Genomic DNA, 6,009 nt, shown 5'->3' on the forward strand with positions numbered 1-6,009 from the left:
TGTACTAAAAAAAATACGCAAGAATGCCGCTGCGGTAAAGCACAATCAGCGCGGATTTCCTGTGGTTAATTTCAAAACGACTTCAGTTCGGTGAATTGTTTGTTTCCTGGAAGAAAGGAATTGTGTGAGAATCTGCAGCAATGTTCCTACTCTGTCTTGCTGTATCGAAAGAAATCTGAGGTTTCCTAGTTCTCGAAAATTCCTAAAAGATTTCTTTCAGGAGTTCCCCGATATTTCCTCTAGAATGTCCCTCAGGAGTTCACGTGAATTCGTTAAGAAGTTTTCCTCCAGTTCTTTCTCCAGAAGATTATCCCTCCGGAGTCTCCCGGATATTCTCGTGGAAGTTCCCCGGGAATTCCTCCAAAAGTTCCCCGGTAATTCCTTCAGGTGTTTGCCGAGAGTATATCCAGGAGTTCCCCATGAATTCTTGTAGGACTTCCGCGGAAATTCCTGCAGAAATTCCCTTGGATTTCTCCAATGAGTTTGCAAGAAATTCCTTCAGGAGTTTCCCAGGACCTCATCTAAAATTGCCTCGGGAATAGCACCAGAAGTTCACCAATAATTCCACCAGGAAGTTTCCGGGAAATTTTCCCGGAGTTCCTCTGAAATTCGCGTGAAATTCTTCCAGAATTCCTGCAGGACTTCCCCCGGAGGGATTCCTGGAGGAATTTCCCGGAAGAATAGCCGAAAGAATTTATGGAGCAATCACCAGAGGATCTTTTGGAGCAAATCTCCAGAAATTCCTTTTGAGATTTCTTCAATAATTCCTCCGGAGATCCCTCCAAAAATTTCTCCGGAGACTCCTTCAGGAGTTCCCCTGGAGATTCTTCCGAGGAATCCTCGGAGGAATTCCTGGAAGAATCCTCGGAGAAATTCATGGAGGAATTCTTGGAGGAATCTCCAGAGGAATTTCTGGAGAAATTCTGGGAGGCATTTCTGGAGGAATCTACGAAGAAACCGGAGGAATTTTTGGAGCAATTTCTGGAGGAATCTCCGGAAGGTTTTCCCCGAGGAATTTCCGAAAAAAATACTGCAGGGATCCCCGGAGGAATTTCTGGAGGAATCTTTGGAGAAGTATGAATCTCCGGAGGAATTCCTGAATGGATACCTGGAGGAATGTCCGGAGGAATTATTGGAGAAATCTCCCTGATGCCACTCCTGATATAATCTTAAAAGAAAATCCTGGAGAACTACCAGAAGAAACTATAAAACGAACCCAAAAATTTACTCCTGGAGAAGATCTAGAAGGAGCTTCTGAAGGTATCCCGGAAGAAATTGTTGGAGGAAGGATTTCCCAGATAAATCTGATAAACAATTTCTGCAGAAATCCCAAAAGGAATTCCTTGACGATTCATATGAACAACAACCAGAGAAAACCTAGAGGAATCCCAAATAGTTTTGTCATAGAAAAAAAAACTCCTGGAGAAATCTTAGAATGCATTACTATAGAAATCCTAGAAGGATCTCTTGGAATGATCCCGGAAGGAATTCCTGCAGGAATCTGAGTCCGAATAAATATCTGAATGAACCCCGGAAAAAAATACTAGAGAAATTCCGGTTGAAATTATTGGAGGATGGTTCGAAACAACAGTAGAATCTTAGAAAACACCCCTGGAGAACACCCTGAAGGAACTTTCCTAGAAGATCACATGCTATTAAATCCTGGAAAAAAAAATGCAAATCTAAGACACATTTTATGAGAATCCCCAGCGAACTCCTGATGGATGTTCCGGTGGAACACCTGGAAGAATTTCAAGATGATTTTCTGCGTAATCCCAGAGAAAACCCAAGGCCCCAAGGGGAATGACACATCCTTTTCTAACCGGAATATCCGCATTTATCCGTTTCGTTAATCGCGTCTAACTGCTGCTCACTTAGCAGCTCGCTTAGCAACGGTTAGCGACGGATAGAAACGGATAAATGCGGATATTCCGGTTAGAAAAGGATATGTCATTCCCCTTGAGAAAACCTTCGTACGAAATGCCAGAAGATTCATCACAAAGAATCCTTCGTGGATCTTCATAAAATTTCCCGTGAAGCTTTGGCCCAGTATTTCTTCAACAACTTCATAAAGTAACCGCTAAAGTCCTCCCACCGTAGTCAAAACCCCTAAATTAGTGGTCTCTGTAATACCACTAAAAGTTCCCCTAGAATCCCAGCGCAATGTCTTTCATCAGTATTTTCCTTGGAAAGCTTCACAACTCCGTTGGAATGTCGATTTTCCCCAGAGAGAACTGTCAAAGTGTGAGCCAAATGAACATGCTTATCGTTCGTAGGAAGGCGTCGTTTGAACGGTATTGCAATCGGAACTAAATAAAATAAAATTATTTAGTTTTAATATCGAGATATTGGCAGCGTATGTATGTTTAGTAAAAAGATAAAAATTAATTAATTCTGCTTTCAAAAGCTCATGCTTATGACGACACTTTTGTTGCTGAACTTGTCGAAAAAACTTCCCTTGCTGCTTCTTGCTTCACTTCTGCCGATATGATTAGCGTAACACTTTTGCAATAAATTTCAGATTTCTTCGATTGCTCCGCCATTTCAACAAAATTTTGAAAAAAAAATCTACCATAATTAGAAAATGTAAACAAAACAACTTGAACCACAACGAAGTCACGCACAAAGTTTGAACATCCAGCTTTGTAGCAAGTGTTGGCAGCTGTTGTAAACAAAACAAACAGCGTTGCCGAATCGACGTTTGTAACTTCCGCTCCAACACATGGGCCGGGACCTACGGCTTTACTTCCTATCCGAGGGAAGACGTGATCACGGATTTTATATTTCAGAAAATACCTTCGGCGTCGACGGAAATTGGTTTCTTTAGCGGTCTTGACATTATTTCGTATTCTGAATCTACATGCCAAACTGAGTCGAAATCCAAATTTTCATGAATTTTGGTGCCCGGGAACCTATTTTAAAACAGTTTGAAGTTTGTATGGGAGCGATTTGTCGAATCACCCCTCGTCGCATTTTGTACTGGGCGGAGCTGTCAAATAGTTGCCCTGCTGTTAAAAAGTTGTTTCAAACATTCTTTTTGAAATTCATTTTTAGTACCAAAATAAAGTTCTAAAAATCTGAGAAAAAAATAGTGGCTCAGAAAAAGCTGCTCTTTCGTATAATATCAAGAAATCAATACATTTTTCTAAATTTAAAACCCCAATTGAACCCCGACCGACTGGGGTGAGAGGTAACCACGTTTACCACTACACCACCGACGTCGACTTCTCTTAGTCCAAATCGTAAACAACCTGGTGCCCTTTTTGCCTTTCTCGTACACTAAGTGTACTGGAAAGGCTATATCAAGAGCAAATTTTCAATATGTCCTAAGTAACATTTTGATTTTATCGAGAAAATCCAATTCCAAGTTTGGGGATTCATTTTCAATTCCTATTTATCCATCAAACCGAAAATCATATAATGAATACGCGCAAACGACATCAGATAACAGCATTTTGTGTTTCCTAATTAAAGATTTGGTTTAAGTTTAAAATAACATTAGTTTTTTGCATTAAAATAGTTTTACGTCGTTTGGTGTCAGAATACATAAATAAGACATTTTGTTAAGTCATTCTGAAGCCTCTCTGTTACTTTCGTCGGGTGCGTTACGTCGCGTTACGCGAATTTATGTTGCTTTCGTCGGTGTGTTTACGTCATGTAGCCAGCTGTCATGTTAGTTAAGACATGTTACTTACGTCGTTGTGATGTTTATGTTGTGTGAAAATTGGCACTTAAGCCAAACGGATTCCTCTTGAAATGAAGGTATTTTTTAGGTTTTTGGCGAACAAGTTTATTCGATAATAATTAATTTTTTTCAGCAAGTGCTTCCCACGCAGGAATGGTACCAGCAACAAATTGAATTGTAAAGCCTAGCGGCAATAATAGACATCAATGAAGGGAACAAAGTAAGGACAATCTTATTTCGGAAATCGGTTCATCATGTGCAAGTCGGCGTTTATTCAAAAATACTCAGCTGCAGGTAAGATTTGAGTTGGTTTCGTTAGTGATTCTGAGGATCTTACGGTTTGCTTCAATCCTTTTAGGACGTCGCCGAGCACTGCTACACCGTGCAGAGCATAGTGGTGGTGCTGCCGTACAGGCGTACAGTCTTTAGGTGCAGGAACCGGATTCGAATGAACTGATCAAGGAGCATGTAGGAATGGGACACCTTTGAGAGGAACCCAAACCAGCCAAGACGGTTTCATACGGATTGAAACCTCAAGAGTTCACTGGAACCGAAAAGGTGCTCGGTTTCTGCGATGGAAAGAAGGTAGGCTGCGTGTCGAAATGGAGAGCGACTGTGAAGCTTGAAGAGCTCTGAACAGAAGAATGTATGGAACTAGACGAAGTAGAGCCAGACATTAAAAAAAAAACAAGCAAACAACAGAAGCCGGAAAATTAGAATCCTGTTATAGAATACGAAAAAAATGTCGGAAGACAAAGAGCAGATCTACTGGAAGAAACGCATTGCTCCGTAGCATGTATAACGATGGATTTCGCCATGCACATTCTCCGGCACTACGCATGCTTCAAAAGTACTTCCAAAGAAGGTGGCCATTAGTCTGGACGCCGATGCCTAACAGGTGTTCCACATCAACATCAGGGACCCCCAACGGCCCGGTACAAGAACCGGTTGGTGGCCAAGTTCAACGATGGTGCGCACGCCATAAACCCCGTGCTATACGAGGATGAACCCCTGCTGCAGCATAGAATTTCGGCCAAGCAAAGGCCAAAACGAACGTCCTCGAGAATGACTACTCGACCAGGCACTAACCGTTCGTTAAACGGGATGAAGAATTACTCCAAGGGGTTATAAGAAATAACGGTGGAGGGTCGATTTAACCAAAAAGTTTAATAAAAGATGATTAATTCAAACTGGAATGAGTTTTTAACTGTTAGAAACTAAGTTTTTTTCTTTCTTCCTTACCTATTAGATCTTTTGTGACAATAGATCCTCCGCTAATGCGAGGTATGCACTTCAAACGGAATCGCTCAAATAACTTTCGTTCAGTGCATTATTTTTCCGTGACCGGAATGGTCAAGAAATTTAACACAGTAAGCCCCATTAGTTTTGACGTTTCGTTTCAGCTCCGTACCATCAGGATCCGGAATAAAGCGACGCTTTCTTATTTCTTGAGCGATTTCTTGCCTGAATTTTCCATGCATCGAGATAGGCCAAGAAATTTCTTGTGTTCTGCGTACTACTCTATGTTTTAGGAAATCCCTCCTGATGAATAAAAATGTGTTCCAAATACCATGTTTCGACAAAAACTTGCAAACTGAAAATATTAATCATTTTCATTTCATTTGTTCTGTTGTTCCGTTGGGATTTGAACAGCAATTTCTTTGTTAATATGTTCTGAAATGTCAACGGCAATTTCTTTTGGAAGTTTGGCGAAAACAATGAAGAACTGCTGCTGTCACGTTTTGAGTCATTTTTGTGGATTTGATATGATCTTTATGCGTAGTTTAATTTCATTCGAGCTGAGTTATATACAATGTACATAGTACATATTCCGAGTTCTTGCTCAGCAATGTGACCAGGAGAAATGTGTTGTCAGAGTCGCAGTTGCAGCTGACGATACCGGTTCGAAATGGAGACCCTGTTGAAGCGCACAGGGTCAAAAATTTGGAACGTGAAAGATAGAGGATTGTTGTTCAAAACTTGTAACCGTGACGAGGCAATAGGACATTGATCTAGATGTAGACGAGGAAACAGTCTTTCCGGATTTATTTTAGAATGAATTTATTCTTGCTAACTAAGCTGGCTTTATGAGTAGCATCACGAAACTTCCTTCGGCACCATCAGCAGACCAAGCAGCAGACTTAAGATTAATAATCACAGCACTGAGCGAATCGTGCCACTTTTTCCACCTTTTGTGGCGAGTTTTGTGGCCTCTAATGATTTATTATGTTCCATATGGTCAGCTGGTTTCGCCCGAGCTGGTTTTGACGATGTACTCCGAGCTCTTACTTTGCTTTACGACCACGAAAAATGCAATGCCAGGG

The 6,009-nt window shown here is 41.1% G+C and overlaps 1 long non-coding RNA gene across 1 annotated transcript; it reads left to right on the forward strand.

Moving 5' to 3' along the window:
• The first annotated feature begins 3,308 nt into the window (after positions 1-3,308).
• On the forward strand, positions 3,309-4,082 carry LOC115258250 (uncharacterized). The gene is made up of 3 exons (XR_009999033.1): positions 3,309-3,762; positions 3,819-3,979; positions 4,044-4,082. It is a non-coding gene; the product is annotated as an uncharacterized LOC115258250 (long non-coding RNA).
• Positions 4,083-6,009: the final 1,927 nt, after the last annotated feature.

The sequence above is a fragment of the Aedes albopictus genome, chromosome 3, assembly GCF_035046485.1.
Source record: "Aedes albopictus strain Foshan chromosome 3, AalbF5, whole genome shotgun sequence".
Taxonomy (NCBI): Eukaryota; Metazoa; Arthropoda; class Insecta; order Diptera; family Culicidae; genus Aedes; species Aedes albopictus.